The sequence below is a fragment of the Vespula vulgaris genome, chromosome 1 (genome assembly GCF_905475345.1).
Source record: "Vespula vulgaris chromosome 1, iyVesVulg1.1, whole genome shotgun sequence".
NCBI classification, from domain to species: Eukaryota; Metazoa; Arthropoda; class Insecta; order Hymenoptera; family Vespidae; genus Vespula; species Vespula vulgaris.
The window spans coordinates 17,575,812-17,590,766 of record NC_066586.1 but is presented as its reverse complement, the minus strand read 5'-3'; the positions used below and the strand labels follow the sequence as shown (position 1 = coordinate 17,590,766).

The 14,955-nt window shown below is 39.1% G+C and overlaps 1 protein-coding gene across 3 annotated transcripts in view; it reads right to left on the bottom strand.

Annotated features, from left to right (window-relative positions):
* Positions 1-14,955, bottom strand: part of LOC127061696 (protein pangolin, isoforms A/H/I/S-like) — a 141,735-nt gene that overhangs the window by 59,036 nt on the left and 67,744 nt on the right. The window lies entirely within an intron of this gene.

Sequence of the window (14,955 nt, the reverse complement as noted above, 5' to 3'; positions counted from 1 at the left end):
CGGACTGACTCTTTCCATTCGCGTCTTTATTTTGGTCGACCGCGAACGACTGCTATTATTTTCCTACCAACGAATTTTCAACTTTCGTCCTCTCTGTTTCTCTTCCCCCCTCCCTCTCTCTCTCCCTCTCTCTCTTTCTCTCTCTCTTTGTTCATGTTTCGCGGTTTAGTTAAGAGAAAATTGATCCTAATTTTGCAGATATATATATTTCTCTTAACTAAATATATAATGTGTATATATATGAATGTATGTGTACGTCCGGGATATTACATTAAATATTAATTTAATATTTAAAAATAATACTTGTATAATATTTATTTTAATATTCTAAATAGTAAAACTTTGAAACTGTTTATCCTTCGTTTAATTTTTTTATTTTTCTCATTTTTTTTTTTATATATATATATATTTCACGTATCATTTTTACTTAGAATCGTAAAGCAAGTACTACGTATTCGATAAGTAACAATTAAAAAAAAAACTATACGTAGATATATATATATATAGAGAGAGAGAGATAGAGAGAAACAGAGAGAATGTACACGTAATTCCATGCGGAGTGTCTCTTTCTAAGTGATTTGATTTCGTTCGATGACCGCTCGTGCGAGTAGTCACGGAACGATCACAGAGGAGAACGCGTTACATCTACGTGAGAACATTGAAAACGATCTCGATATCTCGTCGTTACGCATCGTCGCGTCCTCCTTATACCAATCGAGACATCGATATTCTACAATTTGCTCGATCTCTGAATCGTACAATCGTAAAATCGAATTTATTTCTCATTTTACAAATTACAGAGAATAATATATTCCTTATACGTCTTTAAATATTATTAATTATTATTCGAAATTATTCGATCGATCATTTTCATATAGATCGGAAAAAATTATAAAGTTAAATTTATACGCGAGAACGAACTATTGCGATAATAAATGTTCCATGCAATTTTTCATCTCACACGATGCAGTTAAGATTATTATTTAATATCTGCACAAAAAGAAATAATAATAATAATAATAGGGTAATAATACTAATAACGTAATAATGAACAATCTTACGCAATTATTCAGTGTATATTTGCATGAAAAAAAAAAAGAAATAAGAACAATGAAAAAAAAAAAAAAAGAAAGTAAAAATCGATCATTTTTATCTAAAAAGGGAAAGAAAAGATACGATAAAATTGAATCGTGGAAAAAAAAAATTGTTGTTAAAATAATATTAATAACAACGTACTAATAAACACATTATACAATTATTTATCCCATGATGAATATAAGATACTTCTGTACCGACAAAAAAAGAAAAAAACAAAAAAAGAAATAAAAGGAAAGAGTGAAAGAAAAAAAGATAGAAAAACCAAGTAGTTCTCTTACATAAATGTAAAAGAACGAGATCACTCACTCTCGTCTTGAACGAATATAAAACTAAACATTTTTCTATTTTCATCCATTTCCTTTAGTCGATCGAGTCGCTACTATATATTACTCGACAAATCGGCGATCCGAAAGAACCAGTTCTTCGATCGATGACGAAGATGACGATCATGATGACGACAATAATAATAAAAATAAAAATAATAATAATAATAATAATAATAATAATAATAATAATAATAATAATAATAATCAAGAAAAAAAGGGGGGGGAAGGAGATGGTAGAGGCTATTCGATCTCTCGATGAGTGGAAGATACACTTCTCTCGGGCGTATCTCTCTCTCTTTCTCTCTTTCTCTCCCTCTCTCACTCACTCTCTCTAGCTTTGTAAGCGGAGCGGAGCTAAATGAGCGCTTTCCACGCTACCGGATGATGGATGAATACCTACACGTTCGCCGGCGTGGCTAGATAAGGACGCGAATGATCACTATACTGGCGGCTGGTTTGCTCTAAACGCGACTGGAGAATCGTCTTTCCGTTTCTCTCGGCTCGGTTTACCCTTACGCTGTCTCACTCGCGGTTTGCGATCTTTTACCACAACAGCCGCACGCTCGACTAACACCACAGTACCAACATCAGTACCGGCAATAGCAACAGCAACAGCAATAGCAATAGTACGACGCAACGAGAGTGACTTGAAGAAAAAATAGTAGTGGTAGTGGTAGTAGTAGTAGTAGAAGAAGAAGAAGAAGAAGAGAAGAAACGACGACAAGTAGTCCTAGTAGTTCTTGATCGTTTCTTATTATTATTATTATTATTATTATTATTATTATTATTATTATTATTATTTTTTTTTTTTTTTTCTTCTTTTTATTCCTTTCTATATGACTACGACTATGTCTGTCTCTCATACTAACTACTACAGTGTCGTTGTAACTGCTTTTATCGCAAAAAACCGATCGGACGCCATCTTGCTATTGATCGTAGAAAATACTTAACCACGTGAGTTGGTCCATTGAATAAGTTAACTCGAACCGTTTAAAATACCTAGAGAGAGAGAGAGAGAGAGAGAGAGAGAGAGAGAGAGAAGAAAAAAAAATGTTCTTTTACCAGATTGCAAGAAACCAGCACAATTTCTGAGATAGATAGAAGCGTCAATCAGGCTGATAAAAGTTTCGTTCGGACGAGGTTGAAAAAATGCTTCCTACCCCCTACTCCCCCATGTAAAAAATTTTACGAAAGACGAACCGATTGATTGACTACTGACCGTTTCGAATTGATGCAAGATCGCTATTTTTTTTCCTTTTCTTTTGTTAAGTAATTGATCGAACGTAACCGACGTTGGTAGTACGTGATACTATCGCGTGCGATTGTAGAATCGTATGAAGCGTCGAACATGATGCATTTGAACATTACGTTAGGAACACGTTCTTGAATATGAACACGTACTTAGAAATGCAATAATAAATGATAACGTTCAATGCAATGCTCGAACGTGATCTCTCTTTCTCTCTCTTTTTTTCTCTTTCTTTTTCTTTCCTCTCTTTCTTTCCAGGTTAATTCGGACGTAATACCTTAAAACGTGAGGTTGAAAGAATACGATTACGTAGTACGTTCGAGGTAAGTAAGGAACAACTATTCGGCAAATTCTTACAAGTAACTACAAGGAGAACAACCGCGGAAAAGATGGGTTATAAAGAATCTCGTTCGTAGTTATCAAAATCTCGTATCTAAACGGGCCGGTTACCCCCTATTGTTTCCGGTTTGCGGCTACTCGAAAATAAAAGCGTCGTTCGTCTGAAAATATCCTTTCTCCCACTACTTGCCACTTGGACGAGAAGAAGAAAGAGATAAAAAGAACAGAGAGAGAGAGAGAGAGAGAGAGAGAGAGGCAGATTCCGTTCGGTCGTGGACCAAAAGCCGAAGGTAGAGGTACCCCGATTACGATCACGAATTCGGGGAAAAAGCAACGTGAAACTTGCTCTCCCCTTACTTTCTCTCTTTCTCTTTCTCTCTTTTTCTCGTCGTGTTGTCCTGTGCACGTTCGGCAGACGACGCACAGGAAATACAATATTTATGTCGAAGCTGGGCGCGCGCGAGCACGCGGGGCCTCGCTTGGCTCGGTATTTAAGTTGTGTAAATCCAATATAAACGCCAAACCCGTAATAAATAACCTCTCGGCTAGCGTAGAAGGAAGGAAGTAAAAGAGAAAGAGAGAGAGAGAGAGAGAGAGAGAGAGAGAGAGAGAGAGAGAGAATGTGACGAAGTAGGAGAAAAGACTGGATAAAGAGAGAAAGAAAGAGAGAAAGATATATATATATAGTAAGAAAACGAGAAAAGGAGAGAAAGAGAGAAAGAGTGGATGGGCAGAGGTTATATTATACCTGCCTGAGGGCCTTCGAGCCTTCGCCTTCGAGAACGAGATGAGAATGCACGGTTCCTCTCTCTTTCCTCTATCTTCGTCTCTCAGTGAGAACCGAGATGGAAAGAGAGGAAGGTAGTACGAAGGTACGAAAGAAGAAGGAAAGAGGGGTTATCCTCGAAAAAGGGGGCGGAGGAGTTTTGACCCTTCGCTAACGGGACCCTTCCTCGCTTCTTTCTCGCTCATAACGCGAATATCCCTGGAGCCTCGCGGCCAAATAATAGTCTTCGAGAGAGGGCCACACGAAGAAAACGAGACAACACCTCTCTCCCTCTCCTCTTCCTCATCCTCATCCTCTCATCCTCATCTTCCTACTTCTTCTTCTTCTTCTTCTTTTTCTTTTTCTTTTTCTTCTTTTTTTTTACTCGTTCTTCTTCGTTCTTCTTATTCTTCTTATTCTTCTTATTCTTCCTCTCTTCTTTCTGATCCTCTTTTCTCTAAGCGATATCTGCTCTAGTTTTCGAATTACGCAACGAGACACGTCAGATTGTTCAGATTTCTCCTTTTGGTCTCTTTTTTTCTTTTTTACTTTATTTTATTTTATTTTATTTTTTTATTTTTTTTTTTATTTGCTTTCTAAACTCGTTCAAATCGAGACTCGAGGAAACGAACGAGGAAGAGAAAGAGAGAATGTGTATGTGTGTATGTGTATGTGTGTGTGAGAGAGAGAAAGAGAAGATTCTCGGAGCGATTCGTTGCGCTTCGCGTAACATCGACGATATTTTTCCAAGAGAGTAGCAGCAAGCAAGCGAGCAAGCGCATCTTCAGGAAGGAAGCAAGTAAGCAAGCAAGTAAGCAAGTAAGTAGTTTTTCGCGGATTCCGTTCCGCTCGCTACGTTCCGCAAGCAAATGGAATCTTTATGGTTTCGTTCTTGGTCAAGAACGTGCCAATTCTTCCCCTCCTTTTTTCTACTTTCATTTCGATCGTGAAATATTTTTTCATTCTTTTCAAAATTATATATATAATATATATTTTTATCTATAGTTTACTCCTTCTATTAGCGAGAAAAGGATAAAAAAATGAACGAGTGTAGAAGATAGAAAGAGAGAAAGAGAGAGAGAGAGAGAGAGAAAGAAAAAGAAATAGGTACCTGAGTTTTACATCGAACTCTTTTCTAAAATGTATTTTACGTACGAATAATCTACTTTTCCTCGAACGAACTAGAGATAAATATCGATGTTCCTTTCGTGGTCGTTACGAAGCTAAGGATAAAGAAGAAAAAGAAGAAAGAGAAGAAGAAGAAGCAGAAGAAGAAGGGACTTGGAACGACCTCCTGGAAAGATGGTTTTTGTCTCTCTTATTCCGTTTCTAGACAAACCGAGTATCGTTAGGATCCTTCGATATATCTTCGATCCTTCCTTTTCGATCGAAAAGTATCAGAAAAGGAAAGAGAAATATTCGACAAAGCTCTGATAAGATATAACGTCCTTTATATCGAATCGTACGATCGAAAAAGATAATAATTAAGAAAGAAAATAATTAAATTTTTATTTCTTCGCCTGACACTTCCCTTTCCTCCTTTAAGAAAATTATTTTCTTTTTCTTTCTTTATGATATTCCTTTTTTCTCTCTTTCTTCTTCTTCTTTTTTTTTTTAACTAAATAAAAAATATATTAACCTATCCTTTGAGAATCTCACGAACGAATTGCACTTCGATTTGTCTCTACGTACGTTATAAGCACGCCCGTTCGTACACATGCACACGCACAAACAACACGTACACACACACTACACACAACACTACACACATACACACATACACTACACAAACTATACACATACATACATACATACATACATATATATATATATACATACATATATACATACATACATACATACATACATACATACATACATACATACATACATACATACATACATACATACATACATACATACATACATACATACATACATCATACACACACACAACTACGTATCATAGATATATGTACGTAAACGATGTATCGCGAGCAGTTTCGTAGAAAATTGGAAAAAGCGCTTTTCCCGAAGCGAACACGGTCTTTATCGAAAATCGAAGGCTTTTCATAATACTCGCTCCACCAATGGAATATATATCCGGCATCCTGTAGCGAGTGCGCGACGCGTTTGCACTACACCATCGATTTATTATTTTCCAAATTTAGCCAGCCAGCTACGGAGAAAAAGAGCGAAGGAAAGAAAGAGAGAGTGAGGAGAAGCAAAACAGAGAGATAGAGGTAGAGAGAGAAAGAGAGAGAGAGAGAGAGGAGAGAGAGGAAGAGAGAGATAAAGATGATAACGACGACGTCTTCGAAATAAGAGGATAAAAGAAGGAAGAACGCGACGTAAGAAAAACCACACTAAGGCACGCAATATTGAATTAAAAAAAAAAAAAAATAATAATAATAATAATAATAATAATAAAAGAAAAAACATAGAAAAACAAAGGGAAATAGTTACTTAAAAATTCCTTCTTCGAGAGATGATGAACAAGGAAAAAAGGAAATAAAAGAAAAAAAAAAAAGAAAAAAGGAAAAAGAAAAAAAGAATTGATAATACCTAATAATTATCAAAGTATTTTCCAAGTAGGTAGGTATATCGTCTCGTTTACTACTACCATCGATATATACACGAGCTTAGGTAGTAAGCATTACATTACAGAAGGATATTACCGTCGCCGTTCTGTAATTACCCGTCGTAAATCGTACCATTATTCATCGTATTTTCTTTCTCTCTCTCTCTCTCTCTCTCTCTCTCTCTCTCTGTCTGTCTGCCTCTCTTTCTCTCTCTTTCATTCAATATAACAAGGCAGTTGACTTTGAAGAGGACTCGACACCAGTAACAACGATAGGAACGCAAAGTGCTAGCTCTGTTCCTTTATTTCTTCAAATACATGACCAAGAAGGAAGGAAAGAAAGAAAGAGAAAGAAAAAAAGAAAGATTCAAAATAAGAATGGGACCGAGAAAAAGGTGGACGAACGTAAAGGACAAAGTGTACTGTTAATGGTCTATATAATAACGCATACAACAAATAACAACAGGTTGACCTTGAACAGACATAGTACACTCTTTTGTTGCTTTGGCATTTCTATCTCTATCTCTATCTATTATATTTATTTTTCTTCGTAGCCGTTCGTTCATACAGGTAAGGATAATAAACGGAAGAGAGAAAGATAGAGATAGATAGAGATAGAAAGAGAAAGAGAGAAGGAGAAAGAGAGAAGGAGAAAGAGAGAGAGAGAGAAGGGGGATAGAGTTGAAGACGGGGTTGTAGAATGAGAAAGAGGGTAAGAAGAATTTTCGATAAGACAGAAATAAATCGGTTATGGGAGAAGGGGAAGGGGGAAGGGAGAAGGGAGTTAGAGCTAAGAGGTGGCTTCTTCTAAAGGCGTGGAAAGGGTATGGGGGTGGTGTAGGCGGGGATAGCGACGGCTTCTAGCTTCGACGACGACGACGACGACGACGACGACGACGACGACGACGACGACGAGATGTGATGAAAGTTCGTGGATCGTTTGAAGGCAGTGAGAAAATTAGGAGAGTACGCTCTATCACCTCTCTTTCTCTCTCTTTCTCTCTCTCCCTGTTCATCGTTATAATCTCTGGGGAGTTAATGAGAGCGTTATCGGAAGGAGCGGATTTACGAAGGAATTTTTGAATCCTTTACTTTTCCTCGATACTTACGTAGAGAGAGAGAACATCAAAGCACTCTTTAGCTTTATCCAGTCTTTCGAGAGCGCGCGCAAACAACCGAAGAAGAGAAGGAGCTAGTAGAAGAAGAAGAGGAGGAGGAGGAGGAGGAGGAAGAGGAGGAGGAGGAGAAAGAGAGAAAGAGAGAGAGAAGGCATACACAACACACAACACACAACACAGACGCCACTTCCGAAAGCTAATGACCGTGGCGCGCCGGTGTTTAGGGCTTGGCGCGCTCGATCGACGATTATTTTCACCTTCGATGCTCGATAGAGAGAAGAAGCATCGATGCTCTATCTATCTATCTATCTATCCATCTATCTATCTATCTTCTTCCATCGAGACAGTGCAGCTTCTCTTTCTCTTTCTCTCTCTTTTCCCTACTTCTCTCTTCTTCTCTCTCTTTCTCTATCTCGCTAGACGTTTCTACACCTTCAACGTACATTTATGTACATACATACGTACATACATACATATACATGTAGCAGTCGCCAGCTAGAGACGTCTACATTTTGCCCGTTTCGGTGCAATTACGGACGGTTAATGGCGTCGTCGTCGTCCTCGTCATAGTCGTCGTTGTCGTCGTCGTCGTCTTTCTCCTCCTTCTCATCGTCATTGTCATTGTCGTTGTTCCTCGCTGCACGATTTCGTAGACCGAACGAATAAGCGCGCGAACGAACGCAAGCAGAAGGTAGATAGGTAGATAGGTAGGTAGGTAGGTAGGTAGGTAGGTAGGTAGGTAGATAGATAGGTAGATAGGTAGGTAGATAGATAGGTAGGTAGGTAGGCAGGCAGGCAAGCCGCCAGTTTCACGACGAAATATACATAACGAAAAGTGCGAAGGCAGCAGCACACAGCGAAGTTATAAGAGGATAAAAGGATGCACGTTCCGGGCTTTTACGGTCGGTACACGGCCGATGTGAAGTGCGAAAAGAGAACGTAACGTAGTGGGAAGGAGATGGAAGATGGTCCGAGAGAGTGTGAGAGAGAATCTATAAGTGTGTGTGTGTGTGTGAGAAAGAGAGAGAGAGAGAAAGAGAGAGACGAACGTACGCATTATCTAAATGCGTGACACTTTGTGCGTCGTACGGTTCTCTCTTTCTCTCTCTTTCATTCGTTCTATGGAAGCTACCGGAGTCTCTCTCTCTCTCTCTGTCTCTGTCTTTGTCTCTCTCTCTCTCTTTTTCTATCTATCTATCTTATTTCGCTCTCCCTCGCTAAATACGCCCCTCGCATCGGCCGAGTACCGTCCAACGACCGTCAAGTGGACAATCTCAGACTTCTATCACTCTCTTTCTTTCTCTCTCTGTCTCTCTTCAGCTCTTGCTCTTTCTCTCTTTCTCTCTTAACAACAGCAGCAACATCGTCCGCGTCAACGAGACCCTTTCCAGTCGAAAAAGGAATACTTTTAACGAAAGAGACGAAGTCAATCTCGCCATCGCATTGGGACGAGGAGGAGGACGAGGAAGAGGCAAAAGGAGGAGGAGGAGGAGGAGGAGGAGGAGGAGGAGGAGGAGGAGGAGGATGAGAAGAAGAAGAAGAAGAAGAAGAGGAAAACGAGTCCTTGCTTGTTTCACGCTCCGTATCGAAACTTCAAAGTCTAGTCTAGTCTTAGATAGAGAGAGAAAAATAGAGTGTGAGAGAGAAAGAAATAGAACATTCTACATACGTATATACACAAGTGTGAGAAGAGTTCGTTTAACGACGAAGCTTCGTACGAAGAGAAAAAAGAAAAAAGAAAAAAGAAAAAAGAAAAGAGAGAGAGAGAGAGAGAGAATGAAAAATTCGAAAAAGAGTATTTCCTTTCTCCAGCTGTCAGTTATTCGCACCTGTCCCCCTGATCACGTAAATTTCTTCGTCTCTCTCTCTCTCTCTCTCTTTCTCATTTCTTTTCCCATTTCTTGTCTTATACTCTTTCTTTCACTTCTTATACTTTTCCCTTTCATCTTCTTATTTTGCGTATCTTACACATCCCAGATATCTCCTCCTCAAATTGCAAACGATTTTTGATTCAATCGGCAGGTGAGAATCGATTCCCTATGCTTAAAGAGATAAGTCGTTTCTTTTTATCTTCTCTCTCTTTCTCTCTCTCTTTCTTTTTTTAAAGAGATTTTGAAAGTTCGAATTCGCCCTCCATCCACCACCCTCCTCCAACCCCTTCTATAAGTCCCGTTTCACGAATCGGTATGGGCTCCCGAAAGAAGTAGTAACTCGATATCTTTTCGAGAGGGAAGGCGTCGAAATCGGCGAAGAAGAGGACGCAAGAGAGACTTCGGCAATGGCAGCTGCTTCTCCTCTTTCTCTCTCTCTCTCTCTCTCTCTCTCTCTCTCTCTCTCTCTCTCTCGTGCGCCCCTCAGTTCGATGGAGGAGTTACAACGGAGAGGAGAGTTTGGCCCGCGAGGCAGAATACCATCGGTGAATTCGACGAACGATCGCTCGTAAATTACAACACCGGGGCCCCTTGCGTACGAGCAGCAACAGCAGCAAGCAGTAGTAGTCCGTCGTTTCGAAAAACGCAAACTACGAATATTCCATGGCCGATCCTTCTTTCTCGTTCTTTCTTCTTTCTTTTTTTCTTTTTGTCTCCTTTCTCTTTTCTCTCTCTCACCCCTTTTCTCTCTTTCAAGTTCATTTTCGGGCCTTACTATACTCTCTTTCTCTTTCTCTATCGTTCTCTCTCAGGTTCATTTTTTGGGCCGTACTATATTCTCTCTTTCTTTCTCTCTCTCTCTTCTCTTTCTTTTTTCTCTCTTTTTCTTTTAGGAAGGATCACGTCGAGGAAAGTCGAAGCTTTACGTTCGAAGGCAACGAAGTTCGTGGAGGGCGATCGTAAAATGTCATACACCGTGATTCAACGGTAACGACACGATCGTTTGAAAAGTACAGTGGCGGCGGTGGCGGTGACGGTGGTGACGGTGACGGTGACGGTGACGGTGACGGTGACGGTGACGGTGACGGCGGTGACGGCGGTGATGGTGACGGTGACGGTGACGGTGACGGTGACGGCCACAGCGGCCGCCCGATTGGATTACAACACGGGATATGCTTAACGAGATACGCTTCTCGTCTCTCGCTCTGAAGGAGCTTCCGATAACGAACGGACGTCTCTAAATTTTTCGTCTCGCAAGATACATACATATGTATGTATGTATGTACGTACGGTATATATGTACGTAGGTACGTAAGAAGATATGTAAAAATATTTCAAAAATTGAACGAGAAATTTCGAGGAAAGAGTCGTGATAAAGTAAAGATCGTTAAAGGCTTTATTTTTGAAGTTTGACTGAGAGATATACGTAACGTGTATTCCTACAATAACAATCGTTTAATATTGAAAAATTAGATATATCGCGATCCTTTTATCCCTTCTATAAAATACATATATTTTTCTATTATTACATTATACATATTGTTTCTTTTACAAATATATATATATAATAATTTCTTTTTGTAATATATATATACACACACACATATATATATATATAAAAAAGAAAAGAAAAGAAACAGCGAGTCCTTAAAAAGAAAAAAAGAAAGGAAAAAAAAACGGAACGACAAAGAAAAGGAAAACAAGGATAAATAGAAACATAAATGGACAAATGAAGAGAGAAAGGGAAATAGAGAAATAGAACGATGCCGAGTTGCATCAACTGGTATAGATATATCCTAGATTGGATTCTAGGGGAATGTGCAAATAAGAGGGAGGCGCTAATGTTTTCGAGCCGGCTAGTAAACCTATCCAGGGCGGAACACACACATATCGGTGTTTCGCCGATGGTTAGCGTCAAATATTTGGTGCGTGTACGAAGCACGGCAACGTTGCACGCCTCCGAGAGGTCCTCCTCCTCTCAACCACCTTCGACCACCTCCTCCCTCTTCTCTTCCTCCTCCTCCTCCTCCTCCTCCTCCTTCTCCTCTTCTTCTTCCTCCTCCATTGCCTCTGGCAACGCGCGCGCTATACCGTCACGCTACGCAAACTAATTAATTAGTTGCTTTTCTAACGCGGAGGCTAACCACCGATCGCCGCGCGTCAACTCACATACGACCAACCGACCATCACCATCACCATCATCACCACCATCATCACCACCACCACCATCATCAGTATCACCAGCATCGCCATCGTTATCGTTATCGTCATCACCATCGTTCCTCGTCGAACGAGTTCTCTCTCCTTTTTCAGAGGACTAGTCTTCCTCATCCTCCTCTTCAAAAATTCTTTTCCTCTTCCTCCTCCTTCTCCTCTCGTTCCTCCATTTCTATCTCTTCTCGTCCTTCTATTTGCTACTTTCCAATTCGGTTTTCTGTGTTTGACAAACGTTGCCAGATAAAGGGGTGACTAACTCCGATTCCGTTATACCCGCTAAATCAATCCATCGCTGTTTCCCTATCCACCATGTCCTTCGGTACACATTTTTATTTAAACGTTTTATTAAACTTTTATTTTTATTTTACAGTTACCGCGATATAAGGTATCGAGTAAATAATGTATAAGTAATTACGAATTTTGCGATAAGACAAATTCATGTTTTATTGAAAAGGAAAACATGAGAAAGAGAAAAAAAGAAAACAGAAGGGAAAAGTAGATCGTAGGATAATAGTTGTCGTTATAAAACGTGATAAATTTTTTAATACGATAGTTCAGTATAAATGTAGGATAATATGATTGTTAATGAGTATAGATTTATATACGACGAGCATGGATCGTTTTGATTTCGACATAATTAAACGTTTAATTAAATAATCGACCGTAGTAATTAGTGGATAAATTGAGCGATGATATCTAAAGATCACACGATCGATGATAATTGTCGAAATTATGACAATGCGAGAACGACGAGCCTTTTTACGGCGGATTTAATAACTCGAACGAAACGAAAATGAATTTCTAATGGTTTCGCGCGAGTTTTTTAAAGGGCCGTTCGGATAATAGGCGTCTAATCTTAGGAAACTCATAAATCCGTACGAGGGTTAAAGTGCCATACACCCGGTAACCTTGCCTGGAGGAGAAAGAACCGAGAAAATAAAAGAGATAAAAAATGAAAAAAAGAGAGAGAGAGAGAGAGAGAGAGAGAATGGGCACCTTTCAAGCATGCTCAGCGTTGTTGAATGAAGCGTGAATAAAAATACGACGGAGCGAGTTTAACGTGATAATTATTTTGTTAAACTAAACAACAACGATAACAATAAAAAAAAAACGATAAGTATAATCGTCGTTAAGGATCGACTTAGTTGTTAATTAATTATTTCCATCGAAACATCTCCTTAATCGTAGGTAATCGAGAAACCAAAATGGCGTTGCCAAGAGAAGAGAAAGAAAGAAGAAAAATAAAAGGAGGATGAACTGGAAGAAGAAGAAGAAGAAGAAGAAGAAGAAGAAGAAGAAGAAGAAGAAGAAGGAACAAAAAATAAAAATAGAAAAAAAACAACAACAATAATAGCGAGATAAAACGTTTCGTTGTAGTAAATCCATTTAACGAGACCAACGCGCGCGCCTAGTGGTCTATTTGGATCTTATTAAAATTTTCTAGATAACCGCTAGATAACGGCCTCCAACGGGAAAGTTAAGCGGATCATTCAAAGGGATTAGAGAGTGAACGAACGAAAGCTGGGGAGAGAAAGACAGAAAGGGAGAAAGAGAGAGGTAGAGAGAATTGCAAGGTAACATATGTGTACACGTGTTCACACACGTATGTACATATATATATATATATATATTCTTGACTCACGGTCTCGTTTATGTTTTTTAACTCGCAGAAACGCATTAATGCGCTCGACAAAGCTTTTGAAAGAGCAGAGCTAGAAGCGGTGCGAAATCCGCTCGCGACGCACCATCCGCGGTAGCGGTCCAGAATATGCGCTTCGTTACGAATCTCTCTCTCTCTCTTTCTCTTTCTCTTTCTGGCAGGTAGAAAAGCACGGTATAACATACACGCTCGCGAATACACATAAATACTACGACGTATGTACCCTCCCCTTACGTACGTAGACACGCACTTACGCACTTACGCACTTACGCGTTACTCACCTTTTCATTTCTATGGACTCTACACACTTGGCAAAAACTCGCGCGCTAGTTTCCGCGCTCCGCTTTGTAACCGAGCACTCTTTTAGGATTACTGCCCCTCCTTATACAATTTGCCGGTTGCCTCCGTATAAGCGAACGGCAAAGCCCGTTCGCACAGTCAACCCGTTTCCTGTCGTTAGCGGTTTAAATGTTAGTCAGGTAGGTAGGTAGGTAGGTAGGTAGGTAGGTAGGTAGGTAGAGGCAGGTAAGCAAGACAAGGCTGCAAGTAAGCAAGGTAGGTAGGCATCAGCCGTGCTTAACTTTGCCAAGCTACTGCTGCTGCTGCTGCTAGCTACTCTGCCGGCGGCTACCTTGAGAATATACATTTCGCACTCCGAAAGGAACCACCCGAATAAAACAAGAGTAAAGAAAAATCAAAAAGTAAAAAAGAAAGAAAAATATTCCAATTTCCTAATTAGAAGTCTTGCTTTGCGAAGTCTTGCGTTACTCGTGTTCCTCATTCGCGTTAGTAGATTAAATCAATTTTGTACAAATGCTCGACAGATTTTAACGATTATATCGCAATTTGTATATTCTTTTAAACGGACAATCATTTTTTCTTAAGATTTTTAATCGTCTCGTTATAATAAACTTCTCAATCGTTTTATCAGTTTTTGTTTTTATTTTAATTCCAGAGATGATCCACTCTCTTAATACGGATCAAGGAAATGAAAAGCGCAATAAAAGAAGAAAGAAAATGAACGACTTTTCAATTAACTAATTGAAAATCTTGCTTTCTGTTAAGTACGTTAGCCGCTTGCGTTCTTCGTTTGTGTTTGTTGAAAAATTAATCTTTTCGAGATACTCGGGAAATTATTATCCGTTGTAATTATCTCCTAATTTCTACCAAAAGTTATAATATAGGTATATATATATATCTTTCTCTCAAAAAAAAAAAAAAAAAAAAAATAATAATAATAATACATAAAAATAAATTGTTTCAATAAACGTCCAAATAAAGGTATTCCATTACGCTTTACTTTCTTTCGTTTCGAGATCGTGCAGTTAACACGCGCCTTTTCACGAATGATTGTAATCGTGTGTGACTAAAGACCGTGTCGCCCCCACCTCACCCCTACTTTTAAGTAAATACCTTAAAAATCTGTCGGGAACGTCCGCTCGATTTTTACGAAGTGGTCTCTATCGTATTTCATTATCCGTGAAAAAAAAAAGAAAAGAAAAGAAAAGAAAGAAAAGGAAAAAGAAAGAAAGGAGAGAGAAAAAAGAGGGAAAAGGTGGTTCGAAAAAAGAACAAAAAAAAACGAAAAAGAAAAAGAAAAAAAGAGAGAGAGAGAGAGAGAAAGATAAAGAACAGGCCGGTTTAATCGTCGAATAAAACGTAAGAAAGAAAAAGAAAAGAGAGAATAAAAGGAAAGGAGACTGTGTTCGTTCGTTTGTTCGATGGATCGA